This window comes from Peromyscus leucopus, chromosome 13 (assembly GCF_004664715.2).
Source record: "Peromyscus leucopus breed LL Stock chromosome 13, UCI_PerLeu_2.1, whole genome shotgun sequence".
In the NCBI taxonomy this organism is placed as follows: Eukaryota; Metazoa; Chordata; class Mammalia; order Rodentia; family Cricetidae; genus Peromyscus; species Peromyscus leucopus.
In genome coordinates this window covers 13,296,344-13,313,079 of record NC_051074.1, presented here as the reverse complement: position 1 = coordinate 13,313,079, position 16,736 = coordinate 13,296,344, and the positions used below count along the sequence as shown (strand labels likewise).

Below are 16,736 nucleotides of genomic sequence, written 5' to 3'. Positions count from 1 at the left end.
TAGGGAGATTGATCTGTAATTTTCTTCCTTTGTTGCATCTTTGTGTGGTTTGGGTATCAGGGTAACTGTAGCCTCATTTAAAAAAAGTTTGGTAATGTTCATTCTGTTTCTATTGTGTGGAACAATTTGAAGAGTATTGGAAGTAGCTCTTCTTTGAAAATGTGGTAGAATTCTGCACTGATACCATCTGGACTTGGGCTTTTATTGGTTGGGAGATTTTTAATGACTGTTTTTAATTCCTAAGGGGTTATTGGTCTATTTAAATAGTTATCTGGTCTTGGTTTAATTTTGGTATGCAGCATCTATACAGAAAAAATTGTCCATTTCTCTCAGATTTCTAATTTTGTGAAGTACAGGTTTTTGAAGAATGACCCTATGATTTTCTGGATTTCCTTTCATTTCTGATTTTGTTGATTTAGATCTCTCTCTCTCTCTCTCTGCCTTTTAGTTAATTTAGATAAGGGTTTGTCTATCTTGTTGATTTTTTCAAATAACCAACTCTTTTTTTAATTGATTTTTTTATTGTTCTCTTTGTTTTTATTTCATTGACTTCAGCCCTCAATTTGATTATTTCCTGCCATCGATTCTTCCTGGGTGAGTTTGCTTTTTTTTGTTCTAGAGCTTTCAGGTGTGCTATTAAGTCACTAGTGTGAGATTTCTCCAACTTCTTTATGTGGGCATTTAGTGCAATGAATTTTCCTCTTAGCACTGCTTTCATAGTGTCCCCATAAGTTTGGGTATGTTGTACTTTCATTTTAATTGAATTCTATGAAATCTTTAATTTCTTTCTTTATTTCTTCCTTGACCTGTTGGTGACTCATTTGGGCATTGTTCAGTTTTCATTCGATTGTAGGCTTTTTGGAATTTTTGTTGTTGAAAGCCAGCTTTAAGTCATGGTGGTCTGATAAAATACAGGAGTTTATTCCCATTTTTTTTTGTATCTGTTGAGATTTGCTTTGTGACCAAGCATGTGGTCAATTTTAGAGAAGGTTCCATGGGGTGCTGAGAAGAAGGTATATTCTTTTGTGTTGGGTGGAATGTTCTGTAGGTATCAATTAAGTCCATTTGTGTCATAACTTCTGTTAGGCCCCTTATTTCTATGTTAAGTTTCAGTCTGGCAGATCTATCCAGTGGTGAAAGTAGGGTGTTAAAATCTCCCACTACTAGTGTGTGTGGTTCGATGTGTGATTTAAGCTTTAGTAATGTTTCATTTACAAATGTGAGTGCCTTTGTATTTGGGGTATAAATGTTCAGAATTGAGACTTCATCTTGGTGGATTTTCCCTATGATAAGTATGTAATGTCCTTCCCGATCTCTTGATTGATTTTAGTCTGAAATCTATTTTATTAGATATTAGGATAGCTACTCTAGCTTACTTCTTAAGTCTATTTGATTAGAAAGTCTTTTCCCAGCCTTTTACTCTGAGATAGTATCTGTCTTTAAAGGTGAGGTGTGTTTCTTGTATATAGCAGAAGGATGGATCCTATTTTTGTATGCATTCTGTCAGCCTGTGTCTTTTTATAGGTGAATTGAGACCATTGATACTAAGGGATATCAATGACCAGTGATTGTTAATTCCTGTTACTTTTTTTGTTGGTAGTGTTGCATTTTTCTCTTCTTTGGTGTTCATTGGTGTGGAATTATCTATTGCCTGTGTTTTCATGGTGTATCTAACTTCCTTAGGTTGGGTTTTACTTACTAGTGCTTTCTATAGGGCTGGATTTATGGGAAGATATTGCTTAAATCTGGTTTCATCATGTAATATTTTGTTTACTCCCTCTATGACAATTGACAGTTTTGTTGGATGTAATAGTGTGGGTTGGCATTCATTATCTCTTAGTGTCTGCATTACATCTGTCCAGGACCTTCTGGCTTTCGGAGTCTCCATTGAGAAGTCAGGCTTTATTCTGATGGGTCTGCCTTTATATTTTCCTTGGCCTTTTTCCTTTCCAGCTCTTTTTTTAAAATTTTTTTTTTCATTTTTCTTTATTAAGAAATTTTCTACTCACTCCACTTGCTACCCACAGACCCCCCCCTCCCTCCTCTCACCCCCAGCCCTCTTTCCCAAGCCACCCCACATCCCCACATCCCCCAATCGAGGTCTCCCATGGGGAGTCAGCAAAGCCCAGCACACTGAGCCTAGACAGGTTCAAGCCTCTTCCCACTGCACCAAGGCTGTGCAATCATGATGGGAGGACGTGTAGAGATGACTGGCCACACTAGTGGAAGCCCATGAACTGTGGACTGGTGGCTGTGGAGCACCCATGGAACTGGACTAGGCCCTCTGGATAAGGAAGATGGTTGTTTGGCTCGAACTGTTTGGGGGGCACCCAGGCAGGAAGATCGGGATCTGTCCCTGGTCTATGGGTAGGCTTCTGGAATCCTTTCCAGCTCTTAATATTTTTTCTTTATTCTGTGTGGTGGTATTCTAATTGTACTGAAATGTGATTTTGATTGTATGTTAATAAATAATGTTGCCCGGAGGTCAGAGCTATTAGAGCCATAGAAAGAGCGTGGCAGTGGTGGCGCATGCCTTTAATCCCATAGATCTCTGTGTGTTCAGGGATACAGCCAGCATTGGAGACATACGCCTTTAAGACGTAGAGGGCTGTACATACAGACAGTGACATGGCAGTCACGTGTTTGGGCTTACAACCAATAAGAAGGCAGAACAAAAGACTATGAAACGACTTATACACAAAAAATAGCTCTCTTTTGGGAAGCTAGGAGCTCACAGGAGGAAGGGTAAGATTTTAGCTCTGAGCTCTGACCTCTTGGCTTTCTCTTTTACATTGGTTCTGTGTTTCTTATTTAATAAGATGGTTGGTTACATCTACAATTCTGTATGTTTAGTGGTTTGATTATTATGTGGCAAGGGGACTTTTTCTTTTGGATCCAATCTATTTGGTGTTCTATAAGCTTCTTGTACCTTCATAGGCATTTCCCTTTTTATGTTGTGAAAGTTTTCTTCTATGATTTTGTTGCATATATTTTCTGTGCCTTTGAGTTGATATTCTTCTCCTTTTATCACTATTATTTTTGGGTTTGGTCTTTTCATGGTATCCCAAATTTCCTGGACATATTGTATTATGAGGTTTTTGGCTTTTATGTTTTCTTTGACTGGTGAATCTATTGTCTCTATTGTGTCTTCAATGTCAGAGATTCTCTCTTCCATCTCTTGCATTCTGTTGGTTATGCTTGCATCTGTAGTTCCTATTCATTTATCAGATTTTCCATTTCCAGGATTCCCTCAGTTTGTATCTTCTTTATTGACTCTGTTTGTTTTCAAATTTTGGACTGTTTCATTCACCTGTTTAGTTGCTATTTCTTGGCTTTCTTTAAGGGATTTATTGATTTCTTCCAATTTTTTGTTTGTCTTTTCTTCAAATTCTTTAAGGTAAATTTTCATTTCCTCTTCAAAGGCCTCTGTTATCCTCTTAAAGTCATTTTTAAGGTTGATTTCTTCTGCTTCTTCTGCTTTGGGATGTTTAGGTCTTGCTGATGTTGCACCAGTAGGTTCTGATGGTGTCATATTGGTCATTATGTTGTTGACTGTATTTTTGCATTGGTGTCTACTCATCTCTTCCTCCACTCCGTGCAAGTGGTGCTGTGTCTGAGGGAGCCTCTTTTGGTCCAATTGATATTCTTGGTCTAATGGGAGCTCTTGGTCTAATCCTGGCTCTTGGTCTGATCAGTGCTGGTGGATTCTGCATCTCAGGTAGCAGATCTTAGTCCTATGGCCACCAGTGGGCTTTGCCTCAGGGAGCAGCTATTCCTAATTTGTTCAGGATGGGACCTGTTTTCTTGGTGAGGGAGTGGGGGAAGAGGCAGCTAGAGGTTCCCTGGGGCTCCAATGGCTTTGGGGGAGGGGCACAAAATGTGCCCCTGGGTCCTAGGGGCTAGGAACCTGGTCTGCCCAGTTTGGAGATAGGGTCTTACCTGTTGCCAATGGGTGCAGGATGGGCTTATGACTGATTTTCGCTGGTGTCGCAGGGGGCTGTTTTCTTGGCGAGGGGGTAGGAAGAGGTTTATAATTTCTTGTAGCTCCCATATCTCTCTATTTCATTTTTGTCTGCATGACCTGTCCATTGGTGAGAGTAGAGTATTGAATTCTCCCACTATTAGTGTATGAGGGTCAATATATTATTTAAGTGGTAGTAGTGTTTCATTTACAAACTTGGGTGCCCTTGTGTTTATGGCATAGATGTTAACTGAAATGTCATCTTGGTTGATTTTTCCTTTGATGAGTATGTGATGTGGTTTTTTTATTTCTTTTGATTGGTTTTGGTTTGGAGTCTATTCTGCTAGCTGTTACATGACTACATCAGCTTGTTTCTTAGATCCATGTGCTTAGAATATCTTTTACTAACCCTTTAACCCGAGGTAATATCTATCCTAGAAAGATGAGGTGTGTTTCTTGAACACAGTAGAAAGATATGTCCTGATTTTGCATCCATTCTATTAGTCTATTTGATACCACTGGTATTGAAAGTTATCAATGAGCAATGGTTGTTGATTTCTGTTATTTTGTTTCTTCTGGTGGTGTTGGTAGTAGTGGTGGTGGTAGTGGTGTGTGTGTGTGTGTGTGTGTGTGTGTGTGTGTGTGTGTGTGTGTGTTTCTGTCTGTCTGTCTGTGTTCCCTCTTTTGATTTTGCTAGTGTGAGATTATTCCCTGTGCTTCTATATGTGTAGTAAACTTCCTTAGGTTAGAGTTTTCCTTCTAGTACCTTCTGTAGTATGGGATTTATACATAGATATTGTTTAAATTTGGCTTTATTGTGGAATATCTCTTATTTTCTCCATCTGTGGTCGTTGAAAGTTTTGCTAAGTATAATAATCTGGGATGGCATCTGTTATCTCTTATAGTTTCAAGTACATCTGTCTGTGACCTTCTGACTTTTAGAATTTCCAATTGAGAATCCAGGTGTAATTCTAATAGTTCTGCCTTTATGTGTTATTTGGCCTTTTTCTCTTGCAGCTTTTAATATTTTTTCTTTGCTATCTGTGTTTAGTGTTTTGATTATTGTGTGGTCAGGGGTCTTTCTTTTCTGGTCCAATCTATTTGGTCTTTTGTATGCTTCTTGTACTTTTATATTCATCTCTTCCTTTAGGTTAGGAAATTTTTCTTTTATGATTTTATTAAAATCCTTATTTTGGACTTTGAGCTATGAATCATCTTCTTCTATTCCTATTATTGTTAGAATTGGTCTTTTTATGGTATCCCAGATATCCTGGAAGTTTTGTGTTAGACTTCCCTATTAGTTACTAGACATAGGCAATATGGGATTAACTAAGTTTTTTAGATTCTATTTAAAGAGTTCTACTGTATTCTTGAGAATTTCACACATGTATACAATAAAATGTTATCTACACTCATTCCCCACAACTCCTCTCATGTCCTTTCATAATGTACCATTCTCAAGTTCATTTCATGTAATATATGTGTGTATATATATATATATATGCATATGTATATGTGCGTATGTGTATATATGTATGGGGCCATCTACTTGAGCATGGGACTCAATCTATTTTTTAAAAATATATTTAAATTTGCCGGGCGGCGGTGACGCATGCCTTTAATCCCAGCACTTGGGAGGCAGAGGCAGGCAGATCTTTGTGAGTTCGAGGCTAGCCTGGTCTACAGAGCGAGATCCAGGAAAGGCGCAAAGCTACACAGAGAAACCCTGTCTCGAAATATATATATATATATACATATTTTATATATTTATTTACATTTGTGTATGTATATGTGTGTGTGCCTGCCAGTATGTGCATGTGTGTGCCATGGCACGTATGTGTAGTACAGAGGACAATTTTAGGACTTTGTTCTCTCTTTCTACCATGTAGGACCCAGGGATTGAACTAAGATCCTCAGTCTTGGAGGACAGATCCTTTGCCTGCTGAGCAATCTCTCCAGCCCCTACCATCTATTTTTGTTACTTTTTATTTGGCATATGGATAACTGTCTTTCAATAATCCTGTAAATCAAATTAGTTATTTTCCTCTAGATCATGTCATGAAAATTTAAATTAAAATCATATTAAACTCCCAAAATAGAACATTTTAACATTTAAGAGTAAAAATTATATTCATTTATTTGACATAAAAGATTACTCCAGAAAATTTGCAGTATATATTTTCTGCTACTTTTTATTTTAGAAGACATAAAATTTAATGTCATTACATATCTCTATGTTTTACTCTCACCTGAGTTTTATTAACAGTGCCTAATAATCTGAATCAATTGCCTGTTTTTTTTTATTCTTCAATTTATAATTAATCACAACTATTTCTTGTAAAGAAACATTTGTACTTGAATATAGAAATGTATTAGTTAATTGTGGAATTTTTCTCCAGTTAAAATGTGCTTCTAGCCGGGCAGTGGTGGCGCATGGCTTTAATCCCAGCACTCTGGAGGCAGAGGCAGGCGGATCTCTGTGAGTTCGAGGCCAGCCTGGGCTGCCAAGTGAGTTCCAGGAAAGGCGCAAAGCTACACAGAGAAACCCTGTCTCGAAAAACCAAAAGAAAAAAAAAATGTGCTTCTAAAGAGATTTTAATTTTTCATATAATACAGTATTTCTTTATATTTTCCAAATACTAAATAAAAATGATTTTTGTTATAGCAAGAACACATAAGCCAGTTTTCTCTGCTGTTTCTCTACGAGCAATCACTAGTATAATGTGGCCCTGCATGGAAGGGCGGTTCCATCCATGACCATGGCAGGCAGTGGAGAGCATGAAGCAGGAAATAATTACTGTACTCACACTCCTTAGATTAAAGATGCAATATGAAAATCTATAAGCTAGTTTTATGTGAAAATTGACTGACTTTTTTTTGGCTTAAACCCACAGGACTGGAGAACCTGTGAGGATCTGAATTCTAAGGATAACACTCTATCCTTTGAAGATTTCATAAGATTTGTGCTGGACTATAATTCAGAAGAAAAAATATAGTGGAAAAGTATCTACTTGGATCTTCATTTTCACTATAAAGAATATTCTTATGAAACATTTTTTTCTTTATTAAGAAATTTTTATTCATTTTACATAACAACCACAGATCCCCCTCTCATCTCTTCTTCCACTCTCCTCCCCAGTCTTCCCCCAACCCATGCCCTATCCCCTGCTCCAAAAAAAATAAGGCCTCCCATGGTGAGTCAGCAAAGCCTGATATGATACATTGAGTTGAGGTAGGACCAAGCCCCACCCCCCTGCATCAAGGCTGTGCAAGGTGTCCCACCATAGGGGATGGGCTCCAGAAAGTCAGCTCATGCACCAGGGATAGATTCTGATCCTACTGCCAGGAGCCCCTTAAGCAAACCAAGCTATACAATTGTTTCCCATATGCAGAGGGCTGAGTCCCGTCCTATGCAGGCTCCACAGCTATTTGTCTAAAGTTCATGAGTTCCCACTAGTTTGGTTTGGTTGTCTCTGTAGATTTCCCCATTGTGATCGTTTTTTTTTTTTAAGTTATTTGTTTTGTTTGTGATCACAATATAATTACATAATTATTCCTCCTCCCCTTTCCGGCATCCAAACCCTCCCATGGACTTATTTGTTCTTTTTCAAATTGAGTTTCTTTTCTTGTTAATTGCTGCTACACGCTATACACACACACACACACACACACACACACACACACACACTTCTAAATCATCTATATAATGTTACTTGTACATATGTTTTCAAGATTGACTATTTGGCAGTGAATAACCAGTTGGTCTGTGCTTCCATGGAGAAGACTATTTCTTCCACTTTCCACATTCCTTAGTTGCCTGTAGTTGTTTGTGAAGGGCTAAGACCTCATGATCTTTCCACCATCCACACTAACATGTCTATTTTTTTCCTGTTCTGCTCATGTTTAGGCAGCAATGTTGGTTTACCCCATCGTGATCTTGATGCCCTTTGCTCATACAATCCCTCTTCCCTCTCTTCAACTAGACTCCTGGAGCTCAGCATGGTGCTTGGCTGTGGATTTCTGCATCTGCTTCCTCATAAAACATTTCTAATTGTGTTTTGTGGATTAGGAATTTTTTCTTGCTTTAATTGTGGGGACAGTGTGTGTTCCTGCAATAATTCATGCATGGGTAGTTTTCAGGAGTCAATTTTCTCATACCAGCTTGTAACCGGATGTTTCTCCGTCCTGCCCAGACCCGCAGTCCTGCAGCCATTTATAAAATAATGACTCAGAGGCTTATATTAATTACAAACTGTATGGCCTATGGCTTCAGCTCCTTGCTATCTAGCTCTTTCACCTTAACTCATTCCTATTAATCTATATGTTGCCATGTAGCATGGCATTACCAGCCTGCTGGCATCTCCTCAACCCCTCCCTTCTTCTCTCACTACTTTTGGATTTTCCCTCCTGGCTCCATCCTGCCCTGCCATAGGCCAATTCAGCTTTATTGTCCAATGGGAGGCACACATATTCACAGCATACAGAAAGACATCCTACAGTACCAGCTTGTGGACCATAGAGTTTGAACTCAGATTGTCAGCTCTATGAACAAGCACCCTTACCCACTAAGCCAATCGCTAGCTATGGATTAGGATTTTCAAGTGTTATTTTTGTGTCAAATGTAGATTATAGCAAGAATTAATTTTAAATTATTAAATTATAACTTTAAAATATTATTAAACCTTAATATTATTTGAATAATTATATACTGGTAGTTAATGTTAAAAAATAATAACATTTGGTTCTTTTTGAATGTATATGTAATATGTGTTAGTGCCATTAAGGACACACTTAATCTTTGTTTTCTCTCTTCTCTCTCTCTCTCTTTAATAGAAACAAAAGTTATAATAAAAGTTATGAGTTGAGTTGTAGGGTGAAGACAAAGTAGCTTTTTGCTATGGCAGAACATACACTCTAGTTCACAAATTAACTCATAGAGCAATGATAAAGAAGAAGGAAACCGTGTGAATAAAAACTCAGCTTCTTTGCTTAAAACCAATTGTACTGCCTTCTAAATAACTCCAGGAAAATATCTCAGAACTGAATAAGAGACTTCAGAAAATAAGTGAGGTTTAAAAAAAACTGGCAGCATGAGGAATGTGTATCTTATCACGCGAGTATGTGGACCTATATTTGGATCACTATCATCTATGTAAACCAGACATGGCACCCTACCTCTGTGGTCTGAGCACTCCTATTGTGAGGTGTAAAGTGAGACAAAAGACTCCCTTGAATCCTGGCACATGCAGTGGTGACAAAGGAGAGACCCTGTCTCAACCAAAGCGGAAGGCAAGGATCAACACTAAGGTTGTCTTTGACATCACATGTCATGCCTGGTAGGTTTTGGACTCATGTACATGGACATGCACACATGAATATGAACACTCATTAGAATACAAACACACACACACACATACATGCACATGCGCACACATACACACAGATTTTTAAAAAGGAATCATTACACATTCAAAAGTGAAATACAGGTGAAAATTTTCAAGGATTTCTAATTTTAATGAAGCTGGTATCTTTGAAGAATTCATATTTTGAATGACCTATGACCTTTTGTTGGTGTAATTGGCCATTTTCAGTTGTAGATTTGTGAATACATTGTAAAATCATTAAATCTAGTCAAGTGCATTCTTCACCTCAGCTACATCTTCAAAGTGGAAAACAAATAGACTTTCACAGAACTGACTTTGGTATTGACTTAAAACATTGATAAATTGTTATCTCAGCAGACTTACTAAGATATTGGATCTAAGGCTCTAGCGTTACAAAGTTTTTTTTTTAATTGTTTTAGCTATTTACCTCAAAAGCATTTTCTCCATATGTCCACTTATTTCTGTTTCTGCTCTAGTAACATTTTAATTAGTATTATTTTTACACATTTTCCTCCTAGGGAAACCCTGAGGCCCAAAGGGTTTTGTTTTTGGAAACATGCATTTAGAGCTGAGTGTTACTCTCATGCTCTGCACAGTGTCTGGCTATGGGCCCTGTATTTGTTCCCATCTACTACAGGAGGAAGCTTCTTTAATGATGCCTGAGCAAGATGATGATTTATGATTATGGAAGAATGGCATTAGGAGTCTTTTATTGCTATATTTTGTTTGTGTTTTTTGTGTGTGTGCATGTGTGTGTATCGACAAGCATGTGTATGTGTGTGCGTGCGTGCGTGTGTGTGTGTGTGTGTGTGTGTGTGTGTGTGTGTGTGTGTGTTTATACAACAGCAGTAGTTGACTTTATCCTAGGTCCATGGGCTATATAATTCTCAGGTTTATTTACCCAAGCAGTGTGAGGTTTGGGTTCCGACCTCTAAGAATGGGCCCTCAGTCAAATCAGACATTGTTTGGTGACTCACACAAACTTTGTGCCACCATTGCCCTAGCATATCTTGCAGACAAGACACCATTTGTAGATCAGAGGGTTTGTGGCTAGGCTAGTGTGTACCTTTCACTTTTGGTAGCCTGCAGAGTACTTTTGTACTAAAGACAGTAGCACATAGGTGTGAAAGACTCTATGTTGTCACCAGCTTGACTTTTCCATGTGCATTGTGTCGGTGTTGTCTTCAGCCATGGGACCTTGCTGTTCATTTTCAGAGAGCAACTGATAGTCTTGGCAACAGCCTAGATAGTTTGGAGATTCCTGTGGGACACTTTGGACAAAAACTCAATTAGATTTATAACTGAATCTCAGTACTAGAAGCTTCGTTTTGCCAGGAGATATCCAGTTAGAGATCAGTATCTCCCATTATTTGGTAATTTCATTTAGATACTTTCATAAATGTTTGTATTTTAAAAAGCTTCTACTGCATTAGGTTTCCATACTATGTCTCAAATGGACTATAATCTTTGCTATTTCTTCTCATACTCACTGCCTCACCACCCTCTTCCCACCCCATCTCTCCACTTGATCCTCATTCCATTCCCCACTCCCATCTGTCTATAATGATTTCTTTTTCCGAGGGAGATCATTTTGTCCCCCTACTGGCATACTCTATAGTAAACCTCTATACTTCTATGGATTGTAGCTTGGTTATCACTGATTTAACAGCTAATATCCACATTTAAATGAATACATACCTTACTTGTCTTTCTGAATCTGTGTTACTTTAGGGTGATGTCTTCTAGTTCTATCCATTTGCATAAAGACTTTATGATTTTTTTAACGGCTGAGTAGATTTACACAATGAGGAAATATATTTGTATAAATTTACTCAGCCATTAAAAAAGGCCTTCATTAGCTTTTAGAGGGCAAAAGACACTGTCAATAAGACAAAAAGACAGCCTACAGAATGGGAAAAGACCTTCACCAACCCCATATCTGACAGAGGACTGATCTCCAAAGTATATAAAGAACTCAAGAAGCTAGACATCAAAATACTGAACAATACAATTTTAAAATGGGCTAAAGAGCTAAACAGAGAATTCTCAAAAGAATAATCTCTGATAGACACTTAAAGAAATGCTCAACATCCTTAGTCATCAGAAAAATGCAAATCAAAACGACTTTGAGATACCACCTTACACCTGTCAGAATGACTATGATCAAAAACACTAATGACAGTCTATGTTGGAGAGGATGTGGAGCAAAGGGAACACTCCTCCACTGTTGGTGGGAGTGCAAACTTGTACAACCACTGTGGAAATCAGTATGGCAGTTTTTCAGAAAATTGGGAATCGATCTACTTCAATACCCAGCCATACCACACTTGGGCATATACCCAAGGAATGCTCAATCATACCACAAAGATACATGCTCAACAATGTTCATAGCAGAACTATTTATAATAGCCAGAACCTGGAAACAACCTAGATGCCCCTCAACTGAAGAATGGATTAAGAAAATGTGGTACATATACTCAATGGAGTACTACTCAGCAGAGAAAAACAATGACATCATGAAATTTACATGAAAATGGATGGAACTAGAAAGTTTCGTCTTGAGTGAGGTAACCCAAACCCAGAAGGACAAACATGGTATGTACTCATAAGTAGATACTAGATACAAAGCAAAGAATAATCAGATGGTAACCCACAGAACCAGGGAGGCTACATAGCAGGGGGGTCCCTAGGATGACTGTGGCTTATAATAAGTTTTGGTTTTACTCAATCACTGGGCAAGCCTCAGTGAAACATTTCACTATTAGGATAAGAATTTGTACTGCATCAAGCTGATAATAGAAAAATAAATAAATAAATAAAAATGAAAAAAAGACCTTCATTGTACAATTATACCATATTTTCTTTGTCCATTCTTCTGTTGAGGGACATATAGGTTGTTTCTAGTTTGGGGCTATTATGAATAAAGCAGCAATGAACATGGCTGAGCAAGTGTCTCTGAGTAGGATGAAAGAACCTTTAGGGTACATTACTGTAGCTGAAGTTTTCTCTGGTCCTGCCCAGCTTCACAGACCATGGAGCCGCTTATAAAATAGTCACTCAGAAGCTTATATGAATTTTTTTTTTTTTTTTGGTTTTTCGAGGCAAGGTTTCTCTGTGTAGTTTTGGTGCCTGTTCTGGATCTCGTTCTGTAGACCAGGCTGGCCTTGAAGTCACAGAGATTTGCCTGGCTCTGTCTCCCAAGTGCTGGGATTAAAGGTGTTCACCACCACTACCCTGTGCTTATATGAATTATAACTGCATGTATGGCTCAAGCTTATTACTAACTCTTACATTTAAATTCACCCATAATTCTTATTTATGTTTAGCCATGTGGCTTTGTACCTTTTCTCAGTTCTGTCTCTGTGTCTGGCTGGTGACTCCAGACTCAGCCTTCCTCTTCCCAGAATTCTCCTTATCTGCTTATCCCACTTATAATTCTTCCCCATCTGCTTATCCCACTTATAATTCTTCCCTGGCTACTGGCCAATCAGCATTTCAATTATCAACCAATCAGAGCAACATATTCACAGCATACAGAAAAATATCTCCCATCATTTCCCCTTTTCTTTCTATTTAAAAGGAAGGTTTTACTCTGCTGAGTAGTATTCCATTGTGTATATGTGCCACAATTTATTTATCCATTCTTCAGTTGAAGGGCATCTAGGTTGTTTCCAGGTTTTGGCTATTACAAACAATGCTGATATAAACATAGCTGAGCAAGTGCTCTTGTGGTATGATTGAGCATTCCTTGGGTATATGCCCAAGAGTGGTATAGCTGGATCTTGGGGGAGATTGATTCCCAATTTTCTAAGAAAGCACCACACACCACATTGATTTCCAAAGTGGTTGTACAAGCTTGCATTCCCACCAACAGTGGAGGAGAGTTCCCCAAGTTCCACATCCTCTCCAGCATAAAGTGTCCTCAGTGTTTTTGATCTTAGCCATTCTGACAGGTGTAAGGTGGTATCTAAGAGTTGTTTTGATTTGCATTTCCCTGATGATTAGGGATGTTGAGCAATTCCTTAAATGTCTTTTAGCCATTTGAGTTTCCTCTGTTGAGAATTCTCTGTTTAGTTCTATAGCTCATTTCTTAATTGGACTGTTGGTCGTTTTGATGTCTAATTTCTTGAGTTCCTTATATATTCTGGATATCAGTCCTCTGTCAGATGTGGGGTTGGTGAAGATCTTTTCCCATTCTGTAGGCTGTCGCTTTGCCTTGTTGACTGTATCCTTTGCTCTACAAAAGCTTCTCAGTTTCAAGAAGTCCCATTGATTGATGGTTTCTCTCAGTGCCTGTGCTACTGTTGTTATATTTAGGGAGTGATCTCCTATGCCAATGCATTGAAGACTACTTCTTACTTTCTCTGCTAGCAGGTTCAGAGTAGCTGGATTTATGTTGAGGTCCTTGATCCACTTGGACTTAAGTTTTGTGCACAGTGACAGATATGGATCTATTTGCAGCCTTCTACACGTTGATATCCAGTTATGCCAGCACCATTTGTTGAAGATGCTTTCTTTTTTCCATTGTACACTTTTGGCTTCTTTGTCAAAAATTATATGTTCATAGGCGTGTGGGTTAATGTCAGGGTCTTCAATTCAATTCCATTGGTCCACATGTCAGGTTTATGCCAATACCAAGCTGTTTTTATTACTGTAGCTCTATAGTAGAGCTTGAAGTCAGGGATTGTGATGCCTCCAGAGGTTTATTGTACAGGATTCATGAGGTTTGCAGGCAAATGGATGGATCTAGAAAAAATCATCCTGAGTGAGGTAACCCAGACTCAGAAAGACAAATATGGTATGTACTCACTCATAGGAGGATACTAGATGTGGAACAAGGATGACTGGGCTGCTACTCATATCACCAGTGAGGCTCTCTGGAAAACAGGACCCCAAGAAAGACATGGGGATCACCCAATGACGGAGAAATGGATGAGATCTACATGAACAGCCTGGACATGAGTGAGAGCAATGAAGGGCGAGGGTCGAGGGAAAGAGAGTGGGAGATTCCACCTGGATCAAGAACAGAGAGGGAGAACAAGGAATAGGAGACCATGGTAAATGATGACCACATGAGAAAAGGAAGAAACAAAGTGCTAAAGAGGCCCACAGAAATCCACAAAGATACCCCCACAAAAGACTGCTGGCAATGGCTGAGAGATAGCCAGGACTGACCTACTCTGGTGATGGGATGACCAAACACCCTAATAGTTGTGCCAGAAACCCCATCCAAGGACTGAGGATGCAGACATCCATGGCTAGGCACTGGGTGGAGCACTAGGAGTCTAATTATCGAGAAAGAGGAGGGTTTATATGAGCGAGAATTGTTGAAACCAAAGTTGGATAAAGCACAGGGACAAATAGCCAAACGAATGGAAACACATGAACTATGAACCAAAGCCTGAGGGGCTCCCAACTGGATCAGGCCCTCTGAATAGGTGAGACATTTGATTGGCTTGATCTGTTTGGGAGGCATCTAGGCAGTGGTACCAGGTCCTGGGCTCGCTGCATGAGATAGCTGTTTGAAACCTGGGACTTATACAGGGACGCTTGGCTCAATCTCGGAGGAGGGGACCAGACCTGCCTGGACTGAGTCTATCAGGTCGATCTCAGTCCTCGGGGGTAGCCTTGATCTGGAGGTGGTGGGAATGGGGCATGGGCTGCGGGGGAAGGGGAGGGGGGCAGGAAGGGCGAGAACAAGGGAATCTGTGGCTGTTATGTAGAACTGAATAGTATTGTAAAATAAAATAAATAAAAATAAAAGGAAGGTTTTAACTTCAACATAGAAAAATTACATACAACAAAACAGTTATCAAGCAAGTAATAGCTAGTCTACTTATATTTTACAAAATTAAAGAAAATATTCTATCTGTCTTATATTTGTTAAGTCTATTTTTTTTTCTTCTTTTTTTGGCTTTTCGAGACAGGGCTTCTCTGTGTAGCTTTGCGCCTTTCCTGGAACTCACTCTGTAGCCCAGGCTGGCCTAGAACTCACAGAGATCCACCTGGCTCTGCCTCCCAAGTGCTGGGATTAAAGGTGTGCGCCATCACCGCCTGGCTTTAAGTCTAAAGTTTTATATCTAATTTATCTTTTATCATAACCAAGGAAAATTATAACTAGTCTTCAACTACATCAAAGACCCCAGAAGGATATAATATTACCTAAATAAACAGGAAGTGCATTGTAAGCAACTTTCAAAAATCTAGAATGACAGAGACAGCTGGCTGCCTGGACAGTCACCCAGAGTTCTTCTGCAGTGTTGGAGCCTCCACCTTCAGCCCATAGGCCTAGAGTCTCAGTCACTTCTCTCTGTGTCCTGTAGAATGTCTGACTGTTTATTCTTTGAAGCAGGAACCTGAAGGACCATTTTGCCTTGCAAAGTTCAGTGATCACCTTCCTATGGGTCCTGCATGTCCAGTCGATACAACATTTTGTCAAGCAGTCCAAGCAAGAACATATTCTTGACCAGATGGCTATTTTTGCCAAGAAAAAGATAAATTCCATATGGAGTGTCTTCAATGTTCATCTTTCTTTTTGAAGTGAATCAGTGCTGTCAGGATCAGACATGTCTCATTGTCCAGAAAGTCTAAGTTTTTAGAACATTTTAAATGCCATATTCCATAGGTCTTTGAAGTGTTTGAAGATTACCTACCTAACTGAAATATATTTATGCATATCTAGAAAACTTAACTAACATGACTACAAATGTGATTATCATAGATGACTAATTATTATTCTATTTCTTAATTATCCATTACAATTTCAAATATACCTTAAATGAGAGTAGAAATTATGTATATATATATATATATATATATATATATATAACAAAATCAACTGTAAATTTGTATCAATAAACTAAAATCCATAGCAATATAAAACATTTCAAACAAGTTGCTCTTTAGAAGTAGGTTCAATAACCTACCCTTTTATCCTATCATATCTATACTACCCCCCCTTTTTTTAAAGAAAGAGATTGTATTTACATCAACCCTCTTTACATAAAAATAAACATTTATAAATAATATTTTGGGAATTTGGGCATAGCTTCTCATACTACTTCCTGCTGGATGAGGGCACTGGCAATCTTATGGGGATCCTGAGAAAATTAATAGTTATGGTCAAGTCCTGACTGGAGTAGTCTGTGTGGCTGCATTGTCTGAGCCAGTTGCCTTGAAACTGTTTTTGGATGTTGGATCATCTGGGCCATGGTGTCATCTGAGACCTTTCAGGGGGTCTTGGCAGGTCAAATCTGATCCATCTTAACCTGGAACAAATCCATAGCCTCTTGCTTTCTGTGGAAACTAAAGCTGAGCCTCCTTTCCAAAGCAACATATCCTTAGATCCAAATTTTAAAGTCAAGATAGCTTTAAAATGTACATATTGGTTT

The 16,736-nt window shown here is 38.7% G+C and overlaps 1 protein-coding gene across 1 annotated transcript in view; it reads left to right on the top strand.

Moving 5' to 3' along the window:
- The window catches only part of LOC114699788 (solute carrier organic anion transporter family member 6A1-like), an 83,859-nt gene extending 76,845 nt beyond the window's left edge, over positions 1 to 7,014 (top strand). The window contains exon 14 of the mRNA XM_037210154.1: positions 6,856 to 7,014. The gene's annotated coding sequence lies outside the window, so the exon portion shown is untranslated. The remainder of the gene's footprint in view (positions 1 to 6,855) is intronic.
- Positions 7,015 to 16,736: the final 9,722 nt, after the last annotated feature.